Raw genomic sequence first — 15,073 nt, 5'->3', positions numbered from 1 at the left:
TGTTATGGCTCCAACCTGCCAGCAGCTCACTGTAGAATTCATGTCCCCAAAGAACCACCAATTTGGGTTGCATCTTCTGTCTCACCTGAATTTATTTGCTCAACCCCTGGAAACATTCAGGGCCAGGTTGGATTTGGCTTTGAGCAACCTGGGCTAGTGAAAGGTGTCCCAGCTCATGGCAGGGAGGTGGAGCGAGATAGTCTTTGAGGCCCCCTCCAAACCAACCATTCTGAGACTCCATGATTCCATGCACTTATGGGGGGACAGGACTGGCACAGCATCACTCCTCAGTGTGCTTTTAAATGTCTGTGCTTGGCATAAAGTCCTCAGTGGGTGAGAGCCCTGCAGAGAATGGCCCCCTGCTTACTGCCCTGCCTGCTTCCCACCTTCTCTTCCTCTCTGGCTCCATGAGCAGCCAGGGTGAGGAGAAAAGCACAATCACAAATACTCCATCCCTCTAAAAAAGATACTACCTTCAGTCCCACCTTCCCCCTCCCCTCCAAACAAGCTTGCTGGGCCAGTGTGTTTTTCCTCTGCCACAATTAATGCTTGAGGAGGCAGAACATCCCCCCCCCTGCTCCAGTCAAGCCCGAGAGACAGCACAGCCAGAGTAAATTACTTAGAAGAGAAGGAGGGGGGAATAAAATTAAATAACCACAGCAGACAAAGGCTTCTTGTCTTAAAACCCTTACTCAGCCAGAACATGGGGCAGGTTGGCTCAGGTGATGCTGCATAAGCAGGGGCTGTGTCAGGGTAGGTCCAAGCACCCCATTGCAGCACCCCCCCAAATTCAGCAACAGGGACCCCCAGTGCTCACTCAGACACCCAGCTTTAAGCAGATGATTTCACATTTAGGGAGATGTGTAAGACCTGAAAGGTTTTACTCTGACTGCTCCAGCGGAACTTGATTTTTTCCAACAGGTTGAAATAGTAATTGCATATTTCCCCCCAGTCGCCATATTAAAAAAATAAAAGAAAAAAAAGGAGGAGGAGAAGTAAAACGGACTCATTTATCAAGTGCAGCCAAATACTAGGCTGGACTCAGTGAAATGAAAATGAGTTGGTGACACTTTGTATAATGGCGTTCCAGTTTGTTCTCCTAAATAATTCCTATTTTAATGAGTCCCTTTTGCTCCAGCACTAGTTTGTAGCCCCCACACTTTCTCACATCCTTCTGTGCTTTAATTTGATTTTTAAAAATTCCCAGTGTAGTATTTTTATTAACAAAAAGAAAAGCAGGCTTGCTTCTCTCCTGGCTTACATGGGAGCAGATAATGAATCTCTGAGTGCAGGAGTCATCTCAGCTCTTATCTCCATGGCCTTGCTGTTCCCAAACCTACTTATTTAAAAAACTCCCCCATCATGAGATAATGGGAGTAGAGAAAGCCAGTAAAAAAACAAAAAGGCAATCAGGAGCTCTACAGAAGAAGGGGAGCACCGTGATTTCCACCTGATCTTCTCCTGCTGGGATAGGTCTCTAGGTCAAGATACTGTAAATGGGAAGATGTTGCTTCAGGGAGTGTAATCATGAGAGATGTACTCTATACTGGAAAGCCATTTTGCAGCATTTGGTCTTGCTAAGGGCTCCTCCACTTGGATCATGCTCTGCTTGCTGTGGAAGTGATGGGAGTCCAGACCTTGCAATCCCGTGCTGGTGGTGGGGTGGCTTGCCCAGCTTATCTGGGGGTAACTTGCACCCAAATATCAGCTGCTCCAGACTAAGGAGGTGGGCCTGGCTGTGGTGAGTCCCTGAGGAAGGGTAGTGGGTCTCCAATACCATGGCAACCCTGTGTGGACCAGAGCTGGTCCCCATCAGCCACACCACAGCTGGGGGTGAGGCCACTTCTAAGACATTTCAGTGCAAATTCTGACCCATTCAAACACCAAGTCGCACCTGCACAACCCACTCCAGGAAACTGCTTGAGCTAGAAGTGTGTGGGTGCACTGAAAACCCTGTAGAAAGCTCAACTAAAGACTGGAAGTCAAAAGTTGTGGCAGCAACTTCCCTTGCCCAGTTCTGAACCCCATCACCCCTGGGTGGCCCTACACCTCATTGTGACACCCCCTAAGTCCACATAGGCATTATCCCAGCTGAAGGATACAGCAGGGATGGCTGAAACAGTCAGGAGGAGGGTATTAGAGATGGAGGGGCACTCCACATGTCCACTCCCCCATGTGAGCCTAACCAGCCTCATTAACTTTGTTCTGCAGCTGGATGAGATGCAGGTGGGGGAAGCAGGAAAGGAGAGACAAGGAATTCTGATGCCTTGGGAAAGGAGTCACTTGGAAAGAGACCTGGATGGATGACAGACTCTGGAGGGGCTTGCAGCCTAAGACAGGTCAGGGTTGGGGTGGCAATGATGAAGTAGAGATAACGAGGATGAGGTGATCCAGTAAGACCCTCTCCTTTCAGATTCCCTCCCCAGCACTCTGGGGCTATGGGATTAAAGAGACATCAAACACTTAAGTGAGACGTCAGAAAAGCAGCACCCCCAGTCTCCCCAGTTTCACTGGGGGACAGGACAGCGGAGAGTTTATAATCAGGACTATCCAACAGAGAGGCTTGGCTTAAAAACCTGCAAAACCTCAGCAAAACCACTTAACATCAGCCTAACCAGGCTCAGCAGCAGCTCTGCCTCCAGACCCATGAAAAAAATGTTACAGGTTTATACAGCAATTTATTTCTAACCATTTAACAAATCAATGTTTCCCTCCAAACCCCCTTCCCTGGAGTAGCAGTTGCTGCAGCTCAGAGTTAGTGTTACTCCTCGTTCCCAAAGCCTTGGAGATACACTTGACCTTCATTATTGCCCTGTTTTAATTTCCATCCTCCCTTTGCTAACCCTCCCTGATGGAGCTCTGCCAGACTTTCTTCCTCCCTGGAGACCATCCTTGCTGCTATTTTGTTTGAGTTTTAATCACCTTCTACTTTGATGCCTCCACTTCAATTTTTACAGCTTTCTTCAGTGCTGTGCCATGTCACTGGCCTTTTTGGGAATACCAGATGGACCAGCCAGATTACTCTTAGGAAATATCTACTCTTTTCTTGGTTTCTTCCCTATCCTGGGAAAAGCTTCAAAGCTGCTCTCCCTTCTGGCAGAATTCCTGGGAGAAAAGCTCCATGGACAAGGCCAGCAATCACAGAGTCCCAGAATGGTTTGGATTGGAAGAAACCTTAAAGTTCAACTCATTCCAAGCCCCTGTCATGGGCAGGGACACCTTCAACTAGACCAGGTTGCTCCAAGCCCCATCCAACCTGGCCTTGGACAATTCCAGGGATGGGGCAGCCACAGCTTCTCTGGGCAACCTGTGCCACAGCCTCACCATCTTCACAAGGAAGAATTCCTCCCCAGAATCTCATCTAACTATTCTCTAGCAGTGGGAAGTCATTCCCTGTGTCCTGTCCTTCCATGCCTTGTCCAAAGTCCCTCTCCAACTCTCCTGGAGCCCCTTTAGGCACTGGAAGGGACTTTCAGGTTTCCCTGGAGCCTTCTCTTCTCCAAGTGAACACTCTCAACTCTCTGCAGAGCCAAAGGAGCTAAGCCTTGTGACCTTAGGTCACATCCAGGGTTCACCACTTGCCCCAAACAATCCAACACCCAGATGTGCTTCCTGGAAGGTGCTCTCTCAACTCCAACAAGCTCATGATTGTTTTAAACCACTGAATTGACTAATTCCTCTTCCAAATCTAATTTTTAGCTCTTGTTCTCATTGCTATTCCCAGACAACATTCATGCCTTATCTGAGTGTTGAATTCCCAGCTTTGTAGGCATCCCTTGGCAGTCAGTTTAACAGACCCAACAAGATGGGAAAACATTTTCTCACAGGCATGGCTGCTTCCGTAAACAGACCTTGTGCTATGAGATAGGGAGATCAGAAACATCCAGTGTACTTTCCCTGGCCACTCATTAGCTTTGAGATCCCCTTTTTCTTGCCTCTCCTTGGCTTTAAGCCTCCCCCACAGCTTTTTCCAGACTCTCTCTCAGTGATTTTTTCCTATGGCTTGTAATTGTTCTCACTGCCCTTGGCTCACAGATGGTCCTTGGAGAGCTCACTGTTGATGTGGTGCCAGCTCTTCCTCCATTCCAGCTGCTAAAGGGCATTAGGAGACAAGCTACCACTCACCAGAGACCTTTCCCCTGCTCCATCTGCCTTTCCACATCTGGGCCATTGCTGGAAAAGGGTTTGCTCACTAGAGCTGCCACAGCTGGGCAATGTCTAAGTCCCATCACAGCATCCTGGTCACCCTCCAGCCCCTCTACTCCCCCACTCCAACAAAGCCTCCCAGTTCTATCTAAATCTCCCTTACCCACCCCTTCCTCCTTGATGTCCCTCCTGCCATGCAGCTGAGTCACTTCCCCTTTTCCCAACATCTCCTTCAAGCTTTCCCATCCCCTTTGGCTTGTGAGAGCCTCTGCAGTCCCAGTCCAGAACACAGAAAGCGTCCTCTGTGCCCACAGAGCAGCCCTTGGGCTGAAATCCTTTATGCAAAGGGTAGTGAAACACCACCACAGGTTGGGCAGAGAAGCTGTGGCTGCTCCATCCTTGCAAGTGTCCAAGGACAGGTTGGATGGGACTCAGAGCAACATGGGCCAGTGGAAGGTGTCCCTGCCTATGGCAGGGGTTGGACTCCATGGCCTACAAGGGCTCCTTCCAGCCCAAACTATTCTGTGATTCTGTGACTCCGGCCCCTGAGCTCCAGCCCCACTCCATAGGCACAACCTGGACTGCCACCCAGGCAGGATGGATAAGAGTGGAAGAAAACACGGGGGAAAAAACACAGCAGAGAGAGCAGAGAGGAGGTGAAAGGTCTTATTTTTCACCAAGCCAAGTTGTTTTTGGAGGCACAGACACTAGGTTCATTCATGAAGCAGCTAAGTGCAGGGTTTTCAACGGAAACAATGAATTAACAAGGATGAGCAGCAACAGGATAAATGACCTTTTTCCTGCCTCCCGAAGTGTTCTGTTTCTTTCCTAACCAAGCAGCCAACAGCTCATTTAGCTTCAAGGCACTCAGCCCCCAGCAACCTGGTGCCCCCAGGGAAGTCCAAGGGATTTCCACAGTATTACCTCCTTCCGTGGCTCCCACTCAAACCCATGGGAGCTGGGGGCTGGAGAGGATCCCCCATGGCACTGGGGACATGAGGTATGGCTACTGCCATCTCGCAAGCTGACGGTCCCATGGCCAAAGCCAAGGCATCATGGAGTAAAGCTGCAGCAGGGGAATTTTAGACTGGAAATCAGGAACAGGCCCCTCACCCAGATCATGATCAGTCACTGGAACAGGCACCTCAGGGATGTGTTTATGGCTCCAAGCCTGACAGAGTTCAAGGAGCACCTGGAAGATGCTCTTAGGTTTAGATAATCCTGTGAGAAGTGGAGAGTTGGACTCAGTGATCCTTATGTGCCCCTTCCAATTTAGAATCACAGAATTAGGTCATCAAGTCCAATTGTTACCCCCAGCACTGCCAAAGCCACCACTAACCCATATCCCCAAGTACCACATCCACGTGGCTTTTAAATTCCCCCAGGGGTGGTGACTCCACCACTGCCCTGGGCAGCTGTGCCAAGGCTGGACAACCCTTCCCATGAAGAATTTTTCCAGTATCTAATCTAAACCGCCTCTGGTGCAACTCAAGGCTGTTTCCTCTTCTTCTGTCCCTGTTCCCTGGAGCAAAGCCTGACCTTCCCCGGCTCCCCTTTCCTGTCAGGGAGTTGCAGAGAGCGAGAAGGTCCCCCCTGAGCCTCCTTTTCTCCAGACTGAGCCCTCTCAGCTTCATCAGCCACTCCTGCTGCTCCAGCCGCTTCCCAGCTCCATCCCCTTCTCTGGACATGCAACTTGAGACATTTCCATATTCTACCATGAGTGCCCTGAACACCAGCCCAGGGGGACCCAACTAAACACATTCACAGGAAAAAAAAAAGCCAGTTCACTGCGAGCCCAGTGCCTTTCCCCAGAGTGCAATTTGGCTTCAAAGACACAGAAAGAAAGTGGTTTGACTTTCAGTTTCTGCTATCTCTGAATCTATCAGAGGGATATACTACCTTACACTAACATAACAGATTAAAGCAGAAGATGAAATGCTGTTCCATTATCTATTTATTAAAAGCACCACTTGAACTGCTTTCATTCCGTGTACATCTCCTAGTAAAGAGGCACTCCTTGACTGTGTAAATCAGCAAGCAATTGTGTTTTAACAGCCGTTAGAATGGCGTTTCCCCACGCTTTTAGATGGACTACCGACAGAAAACCTCTTCCAAAACTCACTTATCGTAACAGGCATGATCTTTACTGCTCGTCTACCACCAAGACAAATACAAAATGGGCTTGTAAAACTCACAAAGCAGAGATCACTCCCATTCCTGCTGCATGAATATCCCTAATGACAGGTCAAAACAAATAATTTTGTTAGCAGAGGAGAACTGTGCAGCTCCCACTGATGGATGGGACTGCTGGTAGGTGATGAAATGCAGGCTGCAGTTCTCAACCCACCAATGCTACCTGTCCTGTGGGAATCAGCTCTCACAGAGCCAGAAAGAATGAAGCCACTTTGAAACTACCAGTTCTCTGAGTAAAAGGGGAAGAAATGATGCCAAAATTTCAGTAGAAGATTTCAAGTGTGAATATAGGGTATATATAGGGTGTATATATATATATGTGAACTGCACAACAAAAGAGAGATTGTTGGATTCTCTCTGCTCCACCAGAACAAACTGGGCTTTTGCTTGGCTAGGGATATTTTTCCATGCCAAGAAAGATCCTCCCTGATTTTTGTCAGCCTCTGCTGCTTGGTATTTTAATTTTATTTACAAAGTGTTTTGATTAAGAAACTTGGGAGCAAATGTCATACCTGTTGAGAGGAGAGTAGAGGGGTGTACCTACATGCATGGGGAAGTCATGGTCTGGAAACCATGAGAGTGGGTGGATGGATGGATGGATGGATGGATGGATGGATGGATGGATGGATGGATGGATGGATGGATGGATGGATCCCAACCACTCTGCTGCTGTCAGAAGGATCTCAGCACTGTGGCAAACTCAATGCTGAAGTTGATGTCCTTGTTCCCTCCTTTCCTGTGGCCAACTGCACTTTCTCACTCACTGCAGATAAACTGGAGTACTGTCTTGCTGGAGAAAGCCCAAGGCCCAGCTGTGTCACCTGCAAGGACATCCATCCTTGGCTGGCTGGTTATACAACCCCATGCACCCCAAGCTTCTGGCTGCCCTTACATGAGTTAAATTCTGACAGGGCTGACAAACCTAAAAGATCATTTCAAACCACAATTGCTTCAAATTCAGCTTGCTTCAGCCTGTGACCTCCTTGGCAGGATCTCTCTTCAGCACAGCAGCCCCAAACAGGAGCTGACAGTGCTCTGCAACCTTTTGAACCAGCACTCAGGTCCCCTGGGTACTGAGGGGAGGATTTCTCTTAATGGCATGTAAGCTCCCTGGCTCTGACAGCCCTGCTCTTGGGATGCCTGGGAGGGGACCAGCATCCCATTCCCTCCATTCTGTGGTGTGAAAGGTCACTGGGGAAGGTGCACTTGTCACCAGGAATAAACCATCACACAGAAGTTGTGTCACATCTTCTTTCTGAGAGAATGGAGACAGCTGAAGTCAGAGGAAATCTCTCCTGATGCCAACAGGGTTTGAATCTGTCCCAGAGCAGCGAGTAGAAATGCCAAGTAGCAAGGAGTAAAACTCCTAAATGACATGGATTATCAGCTGGCATGGAGTGAGCCTCAGGAGACACCCAAGGCAGATGTCTCTTTACACTGAGGTGCCAACCAGTGCAATCTGACTATCACCTTAACAAAAGTCACCCCATTACCACAAAGTTTGGACAGTGCCAGCTTCCCACTCAAGCTAAATAAATCCCTTCCCTTTGCTTTCCCTGACAGCAAATCTTACCCAGAGCTATTCTGAGAAAAGAGTCACCAGCAGACCTGAGAGAACAGCATTTGAGGGCTCCAGCTCAGGACAGTGTGGATGACCCCACGTGGCTCTGAGATGTTAAAATTTCCCAGATAAACCTCACAGTCCACATTTTGCTACCTCTATACATCAGAATGATGTTAATGAAAATTTATTTCTCTCTGCAATGGCTAGCAAACCAGAAACAAGACTACAGCAAGGGTGACACACACAGAAGAGAAGAAAACATCATCTGATCTTCTGGGAAGGAGAAATCAGGGCTAGCCAGCAGCAATGTCTACCTGCTTAGCTGGCTCAGCAATGTCCTAGGAACCCAAGTATGGATGAGAGACCCCCTGAATGAGATGTTCTGCAGAGGAAAAGATCATGTCCTGCCATGCTTCCCTTCAAGACCAGGAGAAAGCAGCACGGCCTAGCACAATTTTGGGAGGAAACAGCACCATGAGCCCAACAGCCACCAATTTTGTGCAGCGTCACCTCAAAAAGGAGACCCAGACCAAGCTCTTCCTCCTGGCTCTGCTCCTGTACACGTTATGGAGTGCTAAGTCTAAGAGGTTGTCAAGGGGATCACGAAGCCAGATACGGCTGTGTTGGAGATCAGCAAGACCAACCTCTCAGCCCACAGCAGTGGCAGGCAGGGGCTGACACAGGCAGGGATGTCACCACACTGAGTGTGTGGCTGGCAAGCCTGTGTCTGGCCCCTCTGCTACTTGCTGAAATGTTGATCAAGCCACAAGGTGACAGTTAGTGCTGGCAGAGCTATCCCTGCCCACCAAGGTGCTTCCAGAACTGTATCAAAAACTAAAGCAAAGCAATAAAAATTAAAAGAGAAGTAATACGGATCATAAAACCCAAGCACAAGACTGAAAAGTCCCCAGGCACTGATGTATCGTTAAGTCAGGGCATGAACCTCCCCTCACAGTGCTGCCAAACCCCTTTCCATGAGAAATTATCCTGGTTTATGATCACTGTTTTATCAAAGATGAGCTGCCCAGCTCTCTGGTGTTAAGGAGAAAGGTGGTGGAAAGGCTGAGAACTGGTGTGTCATCCCTGTACACCACTTTCTGTGCCTCATCTACCAACTGGATTTTGTGGCTGAATGCTAAACAGATCCATAGAACCATGGAATGTTTTGGGTTGGAAATGAACTATTAAAGGCCGCTGGCCCATACCCCTTTCAATGGGCAGGGACATCTTCCACTAGACCAGATTGTTCTGAGCCCTGTCGAAACTGGCCTTGGACACTTTCAGGGATGGGACAGCCACCACCCCCCTGATAACTGATAACTAAAATAACTGGCCCCAGCCTAACAGGGCTCCTGGGCTGAATTCTGAGGAGACAAAACATTGTTTGGCTAAAACTTACCCATTCCCAGTCCTTGCAGTGACCGATAACTCACAGGCATCCTCCCCCATCCCAATATCCCACTCTTCTCCCACTCCAGAAGGTCCCAATCAAACAGCAGCCGCAGCAGCAGAAGGCTGGTGAGGGGGGAGTCCAATTTTAATTCATTTGGACACAAAGCTGAGGTTTCAATCACCCCTGGGGCTGGCAGGAGATTCACTGTCCCCCCACACTGCCCATCATCTCCATCCCCCACTGGTTTGGCCCCAGTGACCCATTAACATCCCCTTCTTCTTGTAAATATTGCCTGAGCACTCCTGCCTGCCCTCCTGCCCTCAATTAATTGTGGCCTGGGGGAGAAGCAGGTAAGAAAGCACTCAAGTTAAACTGATCTCTGCAGATGGTAAAACTGCAACTTGATGTGACAAACACAGGCAGCCGGGATGGGCAAGGGCAAGGCAAGGAGGAGAGCAGAGCCCTTCTTGCCCAAACATCCTTGTGGATGCATAGATGTTCTCAAATCTCACTTCATGGGATTTGAAGGAAGTTTGCATATCAGAAGGTTTAACTCTCAGGGGAAAACTCTGCTCTGAAGCAGGTTATCCTTGCAAGCTGAATCCCATGTTCCCTGAGTCATTAGGCCAGTCCCACCAATCCCAATGGGGCAGATGTCCCATCATGATACTCATCTCATGATACAAGGCAGAATTTGAGCCCACATAAGCTCTGCAGCTCCCAAAACCAATGGGAGACTTGGAGACCACTGCATTAGGAACGACTGCACCTCAGAAACAAAATTATGGAAATAAGCATTTGGAAAGAAGGCCAGGTTGGATGGATGCTTGGAGCAGGATTGTCTTTAAGATCCCTTCCAACCCAAACCATTCTGTGACTCTACAATAAGTATTTCAGGCTTCAAACAGCATCTTCAGAATCCATAGAGATACCAGAAACATAACTGATACGTTCAGAACAGTACCAAGCTCCCAGCTCCTGCTGCAAGGAGCAACAGGTCACCCACAGAGCAGCCCCAACTCTACCCAAAGGTGGTTTTGCTGGAACAAAAGCAAAGGCTGATTTTTTTTCTTTTTTCCCCAAGCTATGACTTAACTCCATGAGCAGGTAGTGTCTCAGCATCCTGCAAGCAACACTTTCAACATGAAGGAAAAAAAGGCTGTGACAGGGAGGGGAATGGTGGGAAACCTTATGGGCTCCTGAGCTTCATTTGAGACCTGGTGTTTGCAGCGCAGGCTGTATTTCATCTTTTCATAAGTAACTCTTACCAGGAAACATTACAAAAAAGGGGGCATTTCAAGGCAGAAAAGTTGGTCTCCAAACGTAATTTTATTTTTTTTTAAATCTTTTGTTAGCAACTCTTCTGGGGAGCAAATCCAGCAGAGGCAATACAGTGCAACGTGCACTCCTAAATTAGTTTCCAGGCACTTGGGATGCTTTATTATTCATTTCCTCCAAATATTAGGCAATGCCTTTTGCCCCTTTCAAAGTCTATACGAGGGGTCTTTGATGCATTGTGGGACTTGAAAGTTTCAGGTCTAAAGAAGCATTTCTTTTAAGTCCTCCCTTTTATCAAGCATATTCTGTTCTGTTCGCTATAATGCACACAATGGCATGAGAGTCTTGACCTGCTTCATGTCTGATGAGTTGAAATCTCAGATGCATAGGATAAAACAGCCATCCCTGGCAACACAGCTTAAACACTTAGGGCTCTATTCAGGCAAATATTACCCAGGGGTCTGCCACGCCACTGAAAGCTGCAGAAATTGGCTCCGTAGACGGCTGACCAATTCAGCAGTGAGGAATGACCCCACCACATTAACTCCCCTTTTCATTTCACCCTGGGCGAGCTGGGGTCTGGAGGTAACCGCAGCAGGAGGCGAGAGCCGGCTGAAGCCAGATTCATTTTCTTTATATAAAGTATTTTTGTGAGCGTGTGTGACCATGAATGTCATTAGGAGGATCTGCAAGAGAAGGAGAGTAATGCCATTAGGGCAGAGGCACAGGAACCAGAGAGGTTTCTGTCTCATGATGACGCCGCAGCACTGCTGCATCTCCTGGAGAAGTAAAATTTGCAGTCCTTAAGACCCTGCAAATGTCTTGATAACCAGGTCTCTGCCTCTGCTGAAGGTATTTGGGCTTTACTGGGTCACTTTATGCCATCCAGCAGCAGTGTCCTCCATGTGTTAACCATAATTAATATATCTTGTTCTATAATTATTTTACCCTGTTTACTGGGAGGTTTGCCCTGTTTTATTCTGTTTACACTGCAAGCTCACTAGGTTAGAGATGGCTCCTGCCCAATAACAGACTGGACCTAGGACAAGGAGGCAAAGTGAAACTTATCCTTGCAAAGGCAAACATATTTCAGTACAAAATTCAATGTTTTTGTCCTTTAGACAATTGCACTGACATATTTTTACAGAAGTACCAGGTGGCTATTTTAGGATTTTAATCTTCTCTTATCAATCTCTTCTTGACAGGTTAGAGCTAGGAAAGATTTTTTAAAGGGTGATCTAGAAATGACGGGGTAAAATCTAATATATGGGCTGGAGAGCTCCTAAATGGGTTGAAGCTGCTCAAATTTGCCTTGAATGTTTTATACCCTAGGAGCAAAAGATGTGTCTAGAACAACTCAGAAAAGGAGTGCTCAGACTATATAGGAAGATGATTCCACTTTCCTGCCCCTGTGCTATATCTTGGTATGCAATCCCAGTCTGTCACCCTAAGATCAGTCTTGATGATCCCAAGATTTCACTGGGAAGACTGTCTTAAGCCATATAAAAAAGAAGTTGTTCATTTTGCAAGACTTAAACCTAGCTGGGTCTTTCCTGATAATGGTAAAATATCCAGCAGCATCTCCAGAGCCTGTAAAAATGGGAATATGTACATCTGCTCTAAAAGCATTTCTGATTTGCAAGGATGCAATATCCCAACCTTTCCACCTCCTCCAGGATGCTGCAGACCCAGAAAGGTGAGCACAAGCTGAGCATCTCTCCCATCACTGGCAAGGCAGTAGCAGCAACAGGTACCAAAAATTATGAGATAAAGACTGGACAGGGCTCTGGACAACCCAGTCCAGTGGAAGATGTGCCTGCTTATTGCAGAGAGGTTGGACTAGATATATTTTAAAGGTCACTTCCAACCCAAAATATTCCATTCTATTCTATTCTATTCTATTCTATTCTATTCTATTCTATTCTATTCTATTCTATTCTATTCTCAGCTCTCACATTATCCCTGTGGTTAGGAAGGTTTTTAGGAGCCCTCTTAAGCATCCTTATTAAAATACCATCAGGACAGACAGGGTTTGTGCCCTGTGTGTGCTGCAGCGATGGCCTGGTGAACAGGACCTGCCAGGTCATTACTGTGTGTCCTACAAATCCTCCAAGCCAACAAGGGAACTCCACAATATGATGATTTATCAGTTTGCAGATTGAAATTCTTTCAATCAAGATAACAATTCTATTCCTTTGTGGTAAATGAGAGTCTTTGTTTGGGGACTCTGGCAGGAACAGAGGCAGCACAAGGATGGGACCCATCGCTCATGAGTCAGCAGAAAGATGCTGATGGGAGCGTCTGCACAAATTTTAAGGAGCCTGAAATGGTTCCTTTGAGAGAAAGAGACAGAAGAAAAGGAGCAAAACTGCAGGAGAAATGAAATCTATTTGTAAACCCCAGGCAGAGCTGACACGAGGCAGCCAGTGCAGGAGTGGAGAGATGATAATGGAGCATGATGGATAGTTCACAGGATTATTAGATACCCTCCAACTCAAATATGCTGAGAAGCCAATTATTTAACGCTAAAGACAGTGCAAACGAATGTTTAATAAGCTGAATCACTTCAGGATTGTTGGAGCTCAAGGGACCAAACCCCTGCTGGTGTAAATCAGGAAAGTCAGCATGATAAAATATCCTGTGCTTCAGATACACACTGGTCCTCTATCTCTGCCAGGAGAGCAGGGCTGGGGAGCAGGGAGGGGAAATGCAGCTGGAATTTGGGAGAAGATGGGTGCAAGGAGTCCCTGGGATTGAGAAGCACAGTCCTCTAGCCCGAGTCTGTTGATGGACTCAGGTCTGCAGCTGGTGGCCTTGAAGGCTGCCCTGTTTATAGGTAAGGGTGTTGGTGTTCCCAGGAAGATAGCCTGGGTTTATATTTTAGTTGATTGCAGAGAAGCAGCAGGGAAGCAGTGGGAGGTGTGGGAGCCAGAGAGGAGTTTGGGTTTTGCTCCAGACACTGATTAGCACCTGTTTTGGACTCAGAGATGATTCCTGGGAACAAAGCATCACTTCTCAGGCTCTTCTTCTGGGATGAGTGTTGGGTCTCAGTGTCCTCCTCAACTGCCTTGTCAGGAGGTGACCCTGTAGACACACCATCCCCTCACCTGCTCTTACAGCCAGAGGAGAGTGACAGGCTTCTGCTCATCCTAGAGTAGTGTCCAAACTAGACCAGATGTAACAAGGGACAAAAAGATCTCCACTAAACACAAAGGGCCTCTATCCTTTTAAATGTCTGAAGATTCCTTCCTGAAACCACATTGTGTCAACTTCTCCCTTCATCTAATCTCGTGGTTATACTATAGGAGCCGAGGTGTCTCTTAAATTCTGCATCTCCCCTTGACCTACCAGCACCATTCCCACATGTATAAATAGTCCAGGCTACAGCAAAGACACAACAGATATAAGGAAGAAATGCTTTATGATGAGGGTGGTGAGGTCCTGGCACAGGTTGCCCATAATGGTGGTGGCTGCCCCATCCCTGGAAACATTCAAGGCCAGGTTGGATTAGACTTGGAGCAACCTGGTCCAGTGGAAGCTGTCCCTGCCCATGGGAGAGGGTTGGACTGGATGAGCTTTAATGGTCCCTTCCAACCCAAATGATTGTTCTATAATTCTGTGATAACCCAGCACTGAAATGATCTGCAGCATCCATTACAAATATGCAGCATGGGGCCCAGAGGGGAGATGTGGGGATTTGCTCCCTGACAGATGGGAACCTGTGGGGACTCACAGCATGGCCCTGCTGAGGGTTTGGCCAGTGCACACCAGGCAGCTGCTCATCAGAAGATGAGCCTTCTACCTGGTGAAATGCAAAATACTCACTGCAGCAATATCTATGCGGGATCTGGCTCTGGCACATTTGAACCAGTTTAGACAATAAAAAAATGGATTCTCCTTTCTTCCTGTTCAAGACCTTTAGGCAGGTATCCAAGTCACAGGCTCCTTTGTGACAGCTGCAGAAAACAGGTCTGGAGAGGACCTTGAAATGTCACCCAGCTCACAGCCCCGTGACTGGGTCTGCGACGGGGCCAAGCACAACAACAGCCAAAAGCACTCCAAGCATTAACAAATATTGTTGCTCAGTGCACTCCTGTGCAGCTGCCAGCATATCTGCTGCCTGCTCCTTCCAGCACTGCAGCACTCAGCACACACACGTTCAAGAGAGCATCTTCTATGGATTTACAGGAAGAGCAATTAGAGGTTTGCTCAGTGATGACAGCAGAGAATTGTGGTGGTGGTGGTAAAGATGCTTTGTGCTGATCCATCAACATGACAAACTACCTCCTCTCCCGCAGGAAATCTCGGTGACTGAAGGGCGGGATCAGACCCCCAAGACTCTAGAAGGATATCAGGGGAACCTAAATTTGTGTCCTGCTTGCCAGGAGCCACCTGCTCTCCCCACAAAGCTTACCCAGATGAGTACTCACCAGGGCCCTTGGTTTTGTCTCAAATCAGCGACACTCCCTTTGCTCCTCTGACCATTTCCTAAGAACAAC

The 15,073-nt window shown here is 47.8% G+C and overlaps 1 protein-coding gene across 3 annotated transcripts in view; it reads right to left on the bottom strand.

Moving 5' to 3' along the window:
• The window catches only part of ZBTB7C (zinc finger and BTB domain containing 7C), a 159,574-nt gene that overhangs the window by 62,525 nt on the left and 81,976 nt on the right, over window positions 1-15,073 (bottom strand). For 2 of the 3 annotated variants that reach the window (XM_071580900.1, XM_071580901.1), the window contains one exon: window positions 15,005-15,062. The exons of the other annotated variant lie outside the window; for it this stretch is intronic. The gene's annotated coding sequence lies outside the window, so the exon portion shown is untranslated. The remainder of the gene's footprint in view (window positions 1-15,004; window positions 15,063-15,073) is intronic. 3 annotated transcript variants of the gene reach the window in all.

This window comes from Pithys albifrons, chromosome Z, assembly GCF_047495875.1.
Source record: "Pithys albifrons albifrons isolate INPA30051 chromosome Z, PitAlb_v1, whole genome shotgun sequence".
NCBI lineage: Eukaryota > Metazoa > Chordata > Aves > Passeriformes > Thamnophilidae > Pithys > Pithys albifrons.
The sequence above is the reverse complement of the archived record's forward strand: the minus strand, read 5'-3'. Positions and strand labels throughout refer to the sequence as shown.